This window comes from Oryctolagus cuniculus, chromosome 16, assembly GCF_051225735.1.
Source record: "Oryctolagus cuniculus isolate XC-2025 breed Fujian yellow rabbit chromosome 16, ASM5122573v1, whole genome shotgun sequence".
Taxonomy (NCBI): Eukaryota; Metazoa; Chordata; class Mammalia; order Lagomorpha; family Leporidae; genus Oryctolagus; species Oryctolagus cuniculus.
In genome coordinates, this window is record NC_142882.1 from 87,759,671 (window position 1) to 87,776,077 (window position 16,407).

Sequence of the window (16,407 nt, forward strand, 5' to 3'; positions counted from 1 at the left end):
TACAGTTCTTAAAGCAAGCAGAAATCTACACACACAGTTTCTTTTTCCACATTCAGTGACTATTCACATTCGGGCAAACGCACCTGTGCCTTCCCACATGCTCTAATCTATCACCTGGCAATACTCTGGCTTGTTTTCCATAGCTTATGTTTCCAATCATCTTAAGACTCTGTTCAAACGTCCTTGCTAGTATGAAGCAATTGATGCAGGGTGGAGGACACAGTAATGTTATTTTCCTTTTTAAATATACAATTTTTCTGCTCTGTTTCGGAAACAAATAGTTGCCTCTTCTCTTCCTCCATCACACTGTTTATATCACCAAGAACACAGAACACCATTATCAAGACGAGGAAATATGACCTCCTGGGTGAGAACAGGGGCTCTGGAGACAGACCTGAAGATAATTATGATCCAATCACGCATTAATTTTAAATACGGGAAAATCATTAACTTTGCTGAGAACAAGTTTTCTGGAGAATCTGATTTCTGTTTTGTGTGCTGATTTTTATTCAAAGACACGATGTCTATCAGGGGCTTAACAAAGTACCAGGATACAATCAATGTTGCAGAAATGTCACCCTACCAGGTGATGGACAGCTCTTTGAGGTGAGGCGACTGGGGGAAGCAAATGCATTCTGCCTCAGTTCCCTCGAAACCCTGGCACATGTGAGATGCCCTCCAGAGTGGACACGGCAGCATCAAGAGGCGGAAGTGTCTGTGAAGAGAAAAGAGCGGCTGGAAACCGCTGTTCTGGACTCGAGTCATCTCAGAGTTCAGGAATCTAATGCACTCATTTTGCACCTTTGTAAACAAGGACAAACGTTTTGGCGTAAAGTCAATGTCTCTTGTGGACCTGAACTTGGATGCTATTTCAGTTTTTCTCTCAAATCTTGACTATTGATTCCATTGACTTCAAGCAAGTTTTTTTGAAGGAACCATTTGGCTAAGCATGAAAGGGTTTCCACTGACACTGAAATAATGATGTAACCACGGGCAGAATACAATGAGCAACGCATGGAATCTGGGCGTGTGATCACAGGGAGCAACACTGGGGAAGCACCGGCTCCGCGTGGTGGCGGTGGATTGGGGCTCATTTCACGGCCGTGGACGTGCTCAGGTCACTGAGCGGAGCACCCAGACTGACACGTAGCCCAGCCTCTGTCCCCCTGGGGGAGCGTGCCTGGACTCACATTACCTCCATCATCACAGCATACGTGAAGGGCAGCATTGCGGTGATGGTGCAGAGAGAAGCAGAACTCACACAACTTCATTTGCTCCAGACTCATGACCATCTGAACTCCAAAATGGCTGGAAAATTATTTTTTGAATATTTTGAGTTACTTCACATTAGACAAAAATCAATATGAAGATCTCTCAGCTTCCTAGAACTGAAAGGAAAAATGGTTTCAATGCTCCAGGTTAAAAAAAAAAATCACATCACAGGAATGTCAGACTCATTCCTTTTTGTTAAGATTTATTTTATTTATTTGAGAAACAGAGTTACAGAGAGAAAGAGAGCCAGAGAAAGAGGTCTTCCATCCGCTGGTTCACTCCCCAGATGGCCGCAACAGCCAGAGCTAAGCGGATCTGAAGCCAGGAGCCAGGAGCTTCCCCTGGGTCTCCCATGCGGATGCAGGGGCCCAAGGACTTGGCCCATCTTTCATTGCTTTCCCAGGCCACAGTGGAGAGCAGGATCGGAAGTGGAGCAGCCGGGACTAGAACCGGCACCCATATGGGATGCCGACACTGCAGGCGGCAGCTTTACCCGCTGCACCACAGCACTGGCCCCAGACTCATTCCTTTTTATGAAAAAAGGAATGGATGAGGCTTCATTTGATAAAAAATAAAGTAGATTTCATTTTAATTTTGAGGAGAATATTTATCTCCGACTTAGAATTTTTTGATTTTACGTATCTACTCAAGGAACATGTTAAGTGCATGTTAATACCCTTTAGTTTTTCATTTGTCTCAGTTCATTGATTATGCTGAGGCTAAACTGTCATCTACCAAATTAATAAAAAACTTATGCAGAGTGAATTGTTACAATTGTATTTACATAATTTCATGGGCTTATGAGTTAATATTTCCATAATAGCTGTTAATGTAATATATATTTGCCTTTTGACATACTAAAAAAACTGGTGATTTGGCACTTGCCATGTGAGTACCCAATAATACACATGGACCACATCACATAATATATGTGTTTCATTAAAATATATGTGATTTCAGTACTTCATGGGCCAGAACATTAATTATATTTCCAATAACACCTCATAAATTCATAAACTAAAAGGTATTATATAACCCAGATGACTTCTTTTTCAAAATAAAGAAATCCACTGACAATACACTTCTTTTAGTGTACGTCTTTTTAAAATTTTTGCCCTTTTATTTGAATGGCAGAGAGAGAGAGAGAGAGAGAGAGAGAGAGCGAGAGCGAGCTCCCATGCAAATGCCTGCAACGTCTCCGGCCAGAGCCAGGAACCAGAAGCTCAATTAAATTCTCTCATATGGGGGGCAGAAACCAAACTACGAAAGCCACCGGCACCGCCTCCCAGGGTCTGGCCTGCCTGGCAGCTGGAGCCAGGCGCGAAAGGCAGATCTGGAATCAACAGGGATCGCCAGGCCAAAGGGGAAGTGGGCATCAGAACTGCTAGGCCAAAGACTCGTCCGTCTTTGAAATCCTAGTGATGTAGCCTTTCTAAAAATATATCAAGAGTAATTCACTAATGACATAAACGTTCTTTTGAGTCTAAGAAAATCAAAGCCCTTTTGGAAAATGTTTTTAGAAAATTCAAAATAAAATTAGAAATGAGCACTCGTTCTCCAGAATGCTATGAGAATAGAATGCAGACAACTCACGTGTTTACATGTCCATATTTAATCTTCCCATCAATTACTAGATCATTGATATATGTGCTTTACATTTGCAACACAAATGCAAATTCATCTATTTCTATAAATATACACTTCCATAAGGTAAAAAAAGGCATAAATAGCATTTTTGTGAAATAAATATTTATATTTAAGAAAAAACTACCCATTTAAAAATGTGATACTTTCATGTGGGGTTATCTTGTAGAAATGTGACTAATTTACTATATCTTGAGGGGCCGGCGCTGTGGCATAGTGGGTAAAACTTCTGCCTGCAGTGCCAGCATCCCAGATGGGCACCAGTTCAAGTCTTGGCTGCTCTACTTCTGATCCAGCTCTCTGCTATGGCCTGGGAAAGCAGTGGAAGGCGGCCCAAGTCCTTGGGTGCCTGTGCCCAAGTGGAAGACCTGAAGGAAGCTCCTGGCTCCTGGCTTCAGGTCAGCACAGCTCCAGCCATTGCAGCCATCTCAGGAGTGAACCAGCGGATGGAAGACCTCTCTCTCCCTCTCTCTCTCTCTCTCTCTCTCTCTCTCCCCCTCTGCCTCCGCCTCTCTGTAACTCTGCTTTTCAAATAAATAAATATTTTTAAACAAAAGCTTGAACAGTATATAAGATACTGTATAAGAGGGGCTGTGTCCCTATACACTCATCCAATTAGAACAGTATACATTTTATACTCTAAGTGAAAAATTCTTCAGCATGTTATTAAAGTTGTGTCATGACTGGTGCATGCTACTTTGCGTCTGCTCATGGAGTCATCTTTTGTGACTTCTCTCTCGTGGTATAGATGGTAGGGCCTACATTTAGTGCGCAGCATCCAGCTCGTCTCTAGGGAAGGCCAATGATACAATGAAAACTAGAACACAGGGAGGGCATTTAGGACAACAGTGAGCACACTCCTTGGGATGAGCGTCTCCCATAGTCAGAGTGCCTGCTGGGAGTTCTGCTTCCACTCCCAGGCCCCCCTGCTGCTAATGTGTCTCTGAGAGGCAGCAGGTGATGTTCAAGCACCGCGTCCCTGCCACCCACATGGGAGACCCAGGATGAGATCCCGGCTCCTCGCTTCAGCCTGGCCCAGCCTTAGCTGTTGTAGCATTTGGGGAATAAACCAGCAGATAGAAGATTCTCTCTCTCTCCTCTCTCCCTCCTCTCTCTCCTCTCTCTCTCCTCTCTTTCCTCTCTTTCCTCTCTTCTCTCTCACTTCTCTCTCTTCTCTCTCTCTCCTCTCTCTCTCTCCCTCCTCTCTCTCCCTCCTCTCCCTCCTCTCTCTCCCTCCTCTCTCCTCTCTCTCTCTCCTCTCTTTCCTCTCTTCTCTCTCTTCTCTCTCACTTCTCTCTCCTCTCTCTCTCTCTCCCTCCTCTCTCTCTCTCTCCCTCCTCTCTCTTCTCTCTCTCTCTCTCCCTCCTCTCTCTCCTCTCTTTCTCTCTCCCCTCTATCTCCCTCCCTTTCAAATCAATTTTTAAAAAATGTATAATGAAACAGATAGAATACAGATTATGCAACTTAGGGCAGAAGGATCCTCTTAGACGGTCCCAGGCAGCACCCAGGGTGCTGGTGTGCTCCTCCTGCAGGTTAGCACTGTAATTTTGGCAATGACCTTGAAAGTCAAGGTCCCTCTGACTGGGAAATCACCACATGCGCAGCCTTGCATGCAAACCTCCGAGCATCATGTGCAAGGAACTAGGGAGTAATTAGGGGCTCCTTTCTTTCCTGGAGATTTGCTTTCCCTAGGTCAATTATGAATCAAAGGGAACGCAAATTCTGCTAAGTTATCCTTGTCCATAATCAAACATGAACCTATCCTTTGTAGTCCGTCCTGGCTCTCACTTTTCTGGAAACAAAACTCTCATTTTCTTTGAGAACTCAGCCTTCCTGTCTCGTCCAGTCTCTTGGCTTGAGCAAACAAAAGGACCCATGTGACCGAGGTCCGCTCATTCGTAGACCTCATCTCACCGCCGTGACTGTGCTGGGATGAGCACAGGGCCCAGCCACAGCACGGAGGGCTTAGCTTCGATTGTGCTGCCGGGAAGCCCTTACTCATTTGGAGTAGTTAGAGAGTAGGGTGCACCCTCCAATGGCCAGCTGTCCCCTTGCACCCTTGGGAAAAGGGCTTGTCAGAAAACCAAAGGGACATAGAACTGAGAGGTAGAGAAAGAGGGTTGAATCCAGCTGCGCATAGGTTTTCCAGCTAAACGACCAAGCAATACCCGCCTTTCTGATCCAGCTCGTTCCTTCTGGCTTTTGCCCAGCACTGAAAAGCTTCTCGGCTTCTCTGTCACTCAAGTTGCCTCTCCTTCTCGCGGAGTGTCCATTCCCCAGCCCCTCAGGGGTCGGCTGTAGCCCTGCTGCTCGCCTGCAGGGGCTCGGTCACTGTGGAAGGGAGACAATGTAGCAAATCACCAGTTGCCCTTAAAGCCCCGTAAGTCCGCGATAGTTCTCGGCCGAGGCAGTCATGTGACCAAGGCTGACACCTGTGAGGCTCAGAGACAATTCTCTCAGAACAGGCAGAGCCACAACGAATTCCACTTGCAGTGAAGAATTCCTAACGTACAGCAATGCAAGCGGAGCAAACAAACCTATCCGCAGGCGATTTTGGCTTGAAGACCACCATTTTGCAAACTTTATTTCGTGACCTTTAATTTTAAATTCTAGTTCTAAAATCTTAGATTAAGGGTCTTCAATTCACTGAACCAGAAAATGCACTTGATCTCAGCTATGCACCTTCAGAAAGACCGGGAAGCAGCTCACGCCGAAGCCTTTGGTGGCCTTGTGGAAGAATTGCTGAACCACAAATCTTGAGTGATCATTTAACAAAAACTAGAATTAAAATTCTTTCCCGAAAGTCAAGACAAACACACAATCTCATTTTTTTACCCTACAAATTTCCTAAATTTGTTTAAAAACCCAAACCACTAAGTTCATATAGTATACTTATCTCTAGCCACTAGAGATACAGTAGAACAGATACATAGATTTTATAATCTTTTTCCCTAATCAAATTATGACCTTCAAAAATAACAAGTACATTCCAAATAAAATCTACTAATTGATCACCTGTCAAGATTTCCTGTTCAACGGTTAGTTAGCCTTGTCAAAGTATTGGAGAGTCTATGAATGTGCTTCTTGGAACAATATTGCTTTTTCAAGGATTTTCTGAGCCACCACATTGGCAAAGGAACGCTCCACCTACAGTGCTTTTCAAAGGGGAACTTGAAGCTGCAGGCGGTGCTGTCTGTGAGCCGCGTGCGCCCAGCTGCTGGCTCCTTCAGCACTGCTCCAGTTGCCTGGGACATGTGACCGGAGGTTAAGCTCCTTCCATGGCTGTCCACATGTGATGACTGATTGACACCGGGCAGAGAAACCTCATAATCTCAGCCCCACGAGGGCCAACTCTGATGGGCTGTTGCAGCTCAGAGGCCTTCATGGAGTCATCCTCTCTCTTCGTCGACCCAGCTGCCTCCCTTTGTCCCTTCCAGAGTGACTGATCCCAGAGAAATTCCCTCACAAGTGTCCTGGGAGCTGAGTGCTTCTGCACCTGCCTCTCAGGGAATCCACCCCAAGGCAAGCTTTGATTATCCTCTGGGTCTCTGTCACCACAGTGTCTAAGGTAGGAAGAAGAAGCCAGAAATTTTAAATGTCTGCAAGTTAATATTGACAACATAAAAATCCCCATCAGGTTTGAAAATGATAGCATGACTTTTTTCAGAAATGAGAAAGACACCATCTCTCTTACTGTGGGCAATCTTTCAAACTGTGGTGTAAGAATTACTAAGTACTTTTAGCCTCACAAATTAATTATCTTGGTTACATTTTTGTTTCATTTAATTTCAAATATTATGTAGCCTCATCTATTGGTTGGTCTTTCGGTTACCTTTGCGTGGATGAAAGATTCCTGTGCTGCTCCATGGTTCACATTTGACAGTGGTGTTGCCCAAGCCTCCCCGATGTGCGTCACTGACCACAAAGGCGCAGAGCAGGAGGTGAGCAGGCTGGATGAAGGCCAGGGCTTCATTCGGGGGGGGGGGGTGTTTTACTCTTTTAAGGCCACTGATTCTATCAACTCATTATAGGACGAGGAAGACTTTATCAGGGTCTTGCCGCTGAGCAAGCTGTGGTATAGAAATTTCTCCTAAAGCCTTTAACCGGTCCCGTTATTCCTCTAAATGGCCACAACATTGCATTACTGTTAGCATTTCATTTGAATACCAAACTGAATGCAGGACAAAGTGCATTTTTGTTCAGGAGAGCTTGCACTATTTCACAAATATCAAATCAACGTAAGGACTATAAATAGTCTATTCTACTTTATTTTCTTTCAATCGCCATAAAATCATTATTTTCAATTATTCCTCTGTAGTGTGATTGGCCCAATTTCTTAGGAATTTTCCAACCAAAATTCGTGGCTACTTCTTTCCAAATTAATTGCACTGCTTCTATTAATATACCATTCTCCACAAAGTATACAAAAGGGTTCTCATGCCAAGAAAGCAAAGATAGAATAATATAATAACGCCAGTTGTATTAAAATATGTGGTGGGGGAAAAATTTGTCAGATTTACAAAACAGATATTTTGTTTCTAGATCATGAGGTAGAGCAGATTAAAAGAAAGCCAGCGACGAGCATTTCTTACTTGCCAGTGCTCCCTGGCGAAAGGCTCATTAGCAAAAGTCAGATTTTTCACCTCCTGTGACTTCCATTTGGTTTCTGAAATAGTCAATCTGGAAATATCTGTGAGCACTTATTTTCAATTTTAAATTCATGAGAATGAAACTAGAAATTGGCTCAGCTACATATTCATTTTTGCACTGCTACAAAATTAAATCATTACTTTAAAATTGTATAATTGAGGCATACATGCCTTCTTGCCTGAGGAATATTTTATATATATGATATATAGTAACATAATATTCAAATTTCATATATACATTTATTTTCCCCAAATGCATTTAATTCTATTAATTTTATGTTTTTCCACCACCCATACACATTAATTGTTATTTTTCACTAGCTATGAATAGTGGCACCACATTCACAATATTTTATGAAGAATATTTAGTGGCCTTATACATTTGTAAAAATACAATTAAGGAATTAAGGGCCGGTGTGGTGACACAGCAGGGTATCTGGACTTCAGCTTGGCCTGGCCACAACCGTTGCAGCCATCTGGGGAGTGAACCAGCAGACGAAAAATCTCTCTGTCACTCTGCCTTTCAAATAGTTAAACATATTTATTAAATAGACCAATATATACTGAAATGATATAAATTGAAAATAAATTCAGACAAATGCATTCATAAGTCCATAGCAACTCACTTTTAGGAACTGGGCAGCTTACTCGTCTGGAAGTCCATATACCAGTTCTGAAAGGTTGCCCCGTTAGCCCTGGGCCATGCAGGAATGAGAACGAAGCCACTAAGATTTGAAGAACACCAGCTCTGGAGCCCTGGGCAAACTCCTATTTCAGAGCTGCCATACTTTTATCAGGAAAAGCGGGAATAATGGCAAAACCTTCCGAAGAGGTCTGTTAGGAAGACTGGCTGTTCTACGACAGGTGTAGGACGTATCAGCCACTCGAAGCTGCTGGTGTGTTTGCTTCTCCGCTCTTCTCCCTCCCCTCCCCTCTTTGGTAATATGTTGGTGATCAAGACCGTGCGCCTGTTTAGAATATTTGGATTTAGATAGCTCTGCCACCTACGGCGATGATAACTAGCGAAGCATCTTCCACGTATCCATTCCTGATTTCCTCAGCTATAAATTGAGGATGAAAACATCCGAACTTACTTCAGAGGAGTTTCTGAGTATCAGATGAGTTAATGGGTTAATGAGTAAGACCTGGTCCAGAAGAAAGCTTCCAAAATTTTTAGATATTCTTAACACCCAGTAACAGAAGGTGTTCTTTCCCATAATACTAAGTACTGGCAAACAGTGTGAGAACAGTGTCCCATCAGGCACAAATCCCGTGTGAACATTGTCCCCTCCCCCCAGATGAATGTCCACCCAGGACTTGAGAATCAGATTTTATTTAAACATAGACATTTACTGATGTGATCCCAGTATGGAAGGAAATGAGAGTATACATGGGTACTGGATTAAGGCTGGATATATGCTAAGCCTCAAATAAGGAAAGAATCAACACACTGATTAGATACAATGTTATTTTGTCTTTAGCATTTGTTATATGTTCTTTGGGAGGTAGATATGTCTTTATTTACATAAACACCTGGGGACAGACTGGTTATTCCATTCCCTTCCATAAAGATGTGTAAATTGGGGCCAGGGCTGTGTCAGCAGGTTAAAGCCCTGGCCTGAATCGCCGGCCTCCCATATGGGCACTCATTTGAGTCCCAGCTGCTCCAATTCCGATCCAGCTCTCTGCTGTGGCCTGGGAAAACAGTAGAAGATGGCCCAAGTCCTCGGGCCCCTGCACCCCATGTGGGAGACCCAGAAGAAGCTCCCTGCTCCTGGCTTCAGATCAGCGCAGCTCCAGACGTTGCAGCCATCTGGGGAGTGAACCAGTGATGGAAGACCTCTCTGTCTGTCTCTACCTCTCTCTGTAACTCTTTCAAATAAATAAAATAAATCTGTAAAAAAAAAAAAAAGATATGTAAATTGGACTTTAAATGTGATTCAGAATCACAAATGTGAGTCCAAAGCTGAATATGAAATCTATTGTTTCAATATTTTGCATCCTTTCAGAAATATAGAATTGAAGACGTCACAGATATTGCACAAGTGCACTTTTACTTTTCAAGAGAAAAAATGGAATGTTATCCTAAAGGAGGTGGGATTAATTGGGTAGATTTCTGAGTGGTTGTTGCATTTAATGGGAAATTAGAATTGGGACATGTTAAAATTATGTCAATTAGCCTTCATCTCAATTATAACACATCAGGAAGAGAATTCAAAAATCACATGGACAGCTGTATTTAAATATGAGGGATCAAGATTTATTTTAGAAAACACTTGATGCCTTTGCATATTTTGCATCTGCTCAAGGATTGCATTTGGTCATTTATTTGACAAATAATCAACAAGTTGCTAGAACAGCCATAACATTCTTTAATAACAATATAAATAGAATAAATCAGATTATAGCACTTATTAACTGGCACCAATAACTAGCATTGCGCTGTTTCAGACATTGTTTATATACAAACCAGTCTTCAAAGAAGTGAATAAACAGTAAAATGAACCATGCAGAAATCAGTCTTCTGCTAAGTAAACAAAATGTTCCATAAATAAGATTTAAAATACAAGATGCACCCTGCTGGGATGGGTCGTTAACACATTAGAATAGGCCACGCCCCATCAGCAGTGCGTTAGTTTGCTCCCTAGCTCCTGCCCCTGACTCCAGCTTCCTGTTAGTGCAAACCCTGGGAGGCAGCAGTAACGGCTCACGTGATTGGGTTCCTGATCAGCAGGAGGAAGACCTGGATGGAGTTCTGGTTCCTGGCTTCTGCCAGGCCCCTTCCTGGCTGTTGCAAGCATTTGGGGAATGAAGCAGAGGATGGGAGCTCTCCCCCCCTCCACCCTTTCCCTTTCAATTAAATTTTTAAAAAATTAAAATATGTATACCCTAACAAAACTTAAAAGAACATGAAAGTTAAAAAGTGTTAAATACAATATGATCTCTTTATCACATCATCCTAGACTGACTTGTTGACATACATGAGCCAGCCCAGCACAGAAAGCCCCAAGTAGATAAACCAGAGGCCACGAGTCATGTACCAAAGGGCAGTCCACTGAGAGGTCCTCCTGCACACCCAAGGAAACAAGACCGATGGAACAGGTGACACACCTGTGTGACACTTCTGGTGACCCACGCCCCAAAAACAGACTGTGAGTGAGGCATGGCCTTTACCTAAAGGACCGTTACAGTCTCTCTGTGAGAATGAAAGCCACAACTCTAGATGCTAATCTGAATGATATAACATTAGCAATTGTGAATACGGATGAGTAAATTCTGCAAGGACCGAGTCCACGCCTGATCTGTTTGGCACTTTTTTTTTTTTAATCATAAAGGCTCCTTGACTAAGAACATTCTTTAAGCTACAAGTCTATATGCTAAACTTAAATATAGTAGTTAGTTGGAGTGGAATTTTGCCTGTAACAGCTGCGAATGATTAACTTACCCACAGCTCATGATTAATGAATGAAATAGTAGCCCTGTATATTAATATCTGTCCTGTAACAACGGCATCGAATGACATCAATTAAACTTGTGCACGCATTTTCTCCAGTGTCGTTTGTAACAAATTCTAGTACACACAGCAAGAAAAAAAATCGTACACGTTAAGGGAATTGTGTGCATTTACATTACATGGGACAAATAAATAGTTAACATTTCTCAAAGTTGTTTTTATTCATTTAATGTGTTAATACGTTTTAATCTACTGCCGCAAAAATTAGAAAGCATCTTTTTAAAGACGTGCTCTTTATGTGACCTTTGCAATGGCCATACTGCACAGGCGTGGAGAGCACTGCTGTCTCGTGGTCGTCTGGAACTAATGGCCGTGCAGGCAGGGCTCAGCTGGGAGCTGCAATGGGATCACATCGGTGTACGAGGTCTCCGGGCAAACAGCGCACGGAGCCTGCCCCCGGGCTCCCGGAGCACAAAGCAGGCGGATTCCCCTCGCGCGCCAGCCCGCCTGCTCCGAGGTTTTCCAGCAACCACAAGCCAGTCGTGGGATTCCGCGCGGCTCTGGGCTCCAGCCGTCCGCCGCCCGCTGTGAGCATCCTGGGGAAGAGGCCCCGCTGCACCTCCCGCCCCCTCGTCCGGGGTCCTCGCTGCTCCTCCTCACCCAGCACACGGTTCTTCGTCGAGTCCTTTTTCTATTTAGGTCGCGAAGACCTGGAAGTCTGCCCGGGCCCCGTTGGAAAAGCTGTCTCGAACCCCATCCCTCACAACAATGGAACACCAGTGGCAGTAGGGGAAGGTGCACCCCGCCTCCCGGAGGGAGCGGAGACTCCCCGGGTCCTCCCTGGGGACCTGCCTGCTGTGTCCCTCCGTCCGACCGCGCCGGCCTCCGCAGCGGGAAACCCAGAACGGAAGGCTTGGTCCTCTAGCAGGCGACATCCAGCAGGGCTGCACACAGGCCTCGTCCAGGGCACGTCTCCGTGACCTCGGGTCTCCGTGACCTCAGGTCTCCGTGACCTCAGGTCTCCATGACCTCGGGTCTCCATGACCTCAGGTCTCCATGACCTTGGGTCTCCGTGACCTCCAGTCTCCATGACCTTGGATCTCCGTGACCTCCAGTCTCCATGACCTCGGGTCTCCGTGACCTCGGGTCTCCGTGACCTGCTTCTGTCCACAAAGCTGCTCACCTCCATGACCCTGAACTGGGTATTCATTCAGTCTCTTGACAAGTCTCGTCATCCCTCGCCCGTGTCCGCCTGGAAGAACTCCCTTTCACCATCAGGCCTTTTGAGCTACTCAGCATTTTGGGAAAATTCCAACTCTAAGAAGAGATCTTGCCTGAAGTCCACGGACTCCAACCCAAGCTGCATCCTCCACCCCGTCCAGAAACGCTTCTGTGGGTGCTGGGCAGCTCCTTCCTGCACTGTCAGACTTCCCTGGTGGGTTTTTTTTTTTTTTTAATCTATCTGTCCTTCTATCTCTGTAACTCTGCCTTTCAAATAAATAAAATAAATCTTTAAAAAAGCCCTGAAAACCCCCGTATCTTGATTCTCAATCCCCTTCTTCATTCTACAATTCTCTGCAGAACACCTTGGCTTGTAACGTCCTATATAATTGACTTAATCGTGATACGCACCATTTCTTTCCATTCTTCCTGCTTGAATGCAAGCAATTCTAGGACTACTTGTCTACTTTGTGCACCAAGCACCCTAATTCTAGAATATAATAAGTGCTAAATAAATATTTGCTGAATAATTTTATAATCCACTACACAAGTAAAGTACTGGTAAGGCATTTTTGGTTAAAGAGAAAATTATACTTATTTTTTAAATGACCAATAAAAACTATACCCTAAGACTGTGGAAAATAACTAAACAAATACTCAGAGTGAAATTTGTAATTTTAAAAGATTATGCCAGAAAACATAAAATTTAAAACAAATGAAACCAACAAAATATTCTAATCAAGAAGTTGAGTGTGGATGGAGCACATTAGAACAGTCATGGAAACAAGAAAAAAGATGTTTTAAATGGCAAAAAAAATGCAAAGAAAAAAACAAAAGTATGAAAAAAGGGGTAAATGTATTAACATATGGCAATAATGAGTTAAAAATAGACAATCCAAAGTATCAACCACACGACAAAGGAGAAACAACCCACATACTAGGGATTCAAATACTCAAAGAATATAAACACGATTTTTTTTTGACAGGCAGAGTGGACAGTGAGAGAGAGAGACAGAGAGAGAAAGGTCTTCCTTTACCCTCCAGTGCCCGCCGCGGCGCACCGCGCTGATCCAAAGCCAGGAGCCAGGTGCTTATCCTAGTCTCCCATGCAGGTGCAGGGCCCAAGGACTTGGGCCATCCTCCACTGCCCTCCCAGGCCACAGCAGAGAGCAGGCCTGGAAGAGGAGCAACCGGGACAGAATCCAGCGCCCCGACCAGGACTAGAACCTGGTGTGCCAGCGCCGCAGGCAGAGGATTAGCCAAATGAGTCGTGGCGCCGGCCTAAGCACGATTATGTTCAGTAATCTAGATGCCATAGATAGAACCCTGTGAAACAAAAAGCTCCAATACTGACACGGAACGAAATAGGGAACTTCAGTAGATGAATATCCTTTAAAGAAACTGAAGGTGAAATCGACATCTACATTTTTAAAAACCTCTGGAAGTCCCAGTTTTATAAAAAAAAAGTTTTATCAAACATAATGAACAGATTATCTCCAACATATTATGACATTATAAAAGATAAAATTATTCAGCATAGTTTAGTCTAATTTAATTCTGATTCCAAGACCATGAAAACAAGATAAGAAATGAGAAAACAAGATAAGAAATGATGGCTTGGGGCTGGCGCTGTGGCGTAGAGGGTAAAGTCACCGCCTGCAGTGCCAGCATCCCAGATGGGCGCCGATTCGAGTCTTGGCTGCACCACTTCTGATCCAGCTCTCTGCTATGGCCTGGGAAAGCAGTGGAGGATGGCCCAAGTCCTTGGGCCACTGCACTGTGGGAGACCCAGAAGAAGCTCCTGGCTCCTGGCTTCAGATGGGTGCAGCTCCAGCCGTTGCGGCCAACTGGGGAGTGAACCAGCAGATGGAAGACCTCCCTGTCTCTCTACCTCTGCCTCTCTGTAACTCTGTCTTTCAAATAAAATAATTAAATCTTTAAAATAAATAAATAAACTCCATTCCCACATCCTATTAAAAAAAAAAGATGGCTCTATTTCACTTGTGAAGGTAGATGGAGAAATCTTACCTAAAATATTAACATGATATCCGACAGTGGATTAAAAATGATGCATTATCTTCAAGTAAACTCGGTCCCTAAATGAACATACTTTTCAATGTTATTTCTAAGGCTTAGACAGGAACCTTCAGTGCCTACCTATGTGTAAAAACCACACTAGGAAAATGGAAACGCAAGGCAGTTGCCTCAGCTTGCAGCAACCTTTGCATGCAATGCAAAAGCTCCCGTCGTTCTCACTAAATTCAGGAATAGAGTAAATGTGCTACCCTTTGGCATGGTGTTAGAACTTCTCATAAATGTGACAAGACAGGAAAATGGCAGGCTTGCAGATTGAGAGGGAGAAATAATACCGTAATTATTAATGCATGGTCACCTACACAGAAACAATCCTCAATAAGTAATAAGTGTACAGAAACATAAACCAACATCAGACCCTCTTGCAAAAATTACTCACTCTCTTCTATGCTAGCAAGAGCAAATGCAAGAATGTGGTAGTAAAGATACGCTCAACAGAGAGTGTGAAAATCTGTCCTTCTAGTGGGTTGAATCCACTCAGGCCACGGCATCCTCTATTTGCAGTTGTGGCTGTTCAGGGACCCCCATTCGATGTGCTGTACCTCCGTTCCTATTGTGTTACTTACCATGAAAAGCTCTCTCAAAATGGCAGAGAAGGTTATTTGTCCATTAAATGTGATCATTTATGCAATTAAAATACTATTAAAAACAAATGTATTATGCACTAAGTAACATTAATCTGTTTGAAGATATTAAGAGTTTATGATCGATGAAGGGCCACTGAGACAGCACCTTTGGTAAACGCGAGGATAGCACGCACTTTGACTCCCCGATGTTACAGTTTCTGCACCACAGCTGCCTAAGGCTCAGGAGCATCCCCGCTTCATTCCCGCGAGTCAGACGTCCTTGAGGCACCCTTGGAGGAGCTCCACAAGCAGATGATCTGAAAGGCGTCCCCGATGCATTGTCAGGGGAAACAAACAGTATTTATCACAGTGCGGACAGCAGGTTTGGCGTAGAAAGGGAGTGATGGGAATTCCTATGTAGGCTGATTTGTGTCCACTGAGAGAAACCTTGGAAGGATAAAGAGAGATGTTATGGGCTGGAGTGCAGGGGACAATGCGGACATGTGGCCAGGGAGGAATGGGGAAGACGTCGCCACCCATTTTCTTAGTTTCGTGATTTGGAGCCCTGTGAATGTTACCTCCTACAAACAGTTCTTAATTTTCTGGAAGCTGTTATGCGAAAACCCCCCCATTTTCAAAGGCAAACTCTTTACCAGCTAATGCAAGTACAAAAAGCTCCTCCTTAGAGAAAATACAACATTATGTAGGGCAACGTGTCTTTTAAGCCCTGTGTCTTGATGTTTTCTCACTTCCCAAATTCCCAAAGAAATCCGTTTGCTCAGCTTCACGATCACCGCACACCCTGTAGCTTTACCCAAAGCTGGATTCTCCATGAGACCGCAATTTGCAAGCTTTAGACTGGGTAGGAAAACCCAAGCCCAGACGTGACACACACACAGCACTGGTTTCTGAGCAAGAAAGACAAGGTGTGCCACACGCTAAAAACAGAGGCAGCGTTTACGCTAAGCAGTGACTCACTCGCCACTGTGGTTTTTGTCCTTTTGAGTAATTTGGATGACCCAGAAAATGAGATCAAAGTTGGATTTGGAGGCTGACCACACAGGATTGTCAATTTACTACACAGGACCCACGGAATCGAAATATAAGCACAGGAACTCCACACACACACACCCACACAGACAAACACACACCCACACACACACATACACACACACCCCACACACACACGCATTTACTTCAAATTGTAAGAGAAGCTATTGACGATTTTTTTCCCTTGAAACTAAATAAAATATGCGCGCTGCTACAGTAGATGCAAACAAGCTACATCAGCCTCTCTGAATATGGAGACCTGCTAGAATGAACTTAGGTCAGGTCCCTGAGACTGAAGTGCACTGTGACTCTAAAATGAACGAAAAATCAAGTGAAACTAAAACAAGGCAAAATAAAGAGGAGTGAGTAGACATCTCTAGATGCCCATCACAAACCTCGGAAGAGTGCGTCAATCAGTGTTTTTCCCTAACTAATTTTAAGTAGCTCCAGATTGGAT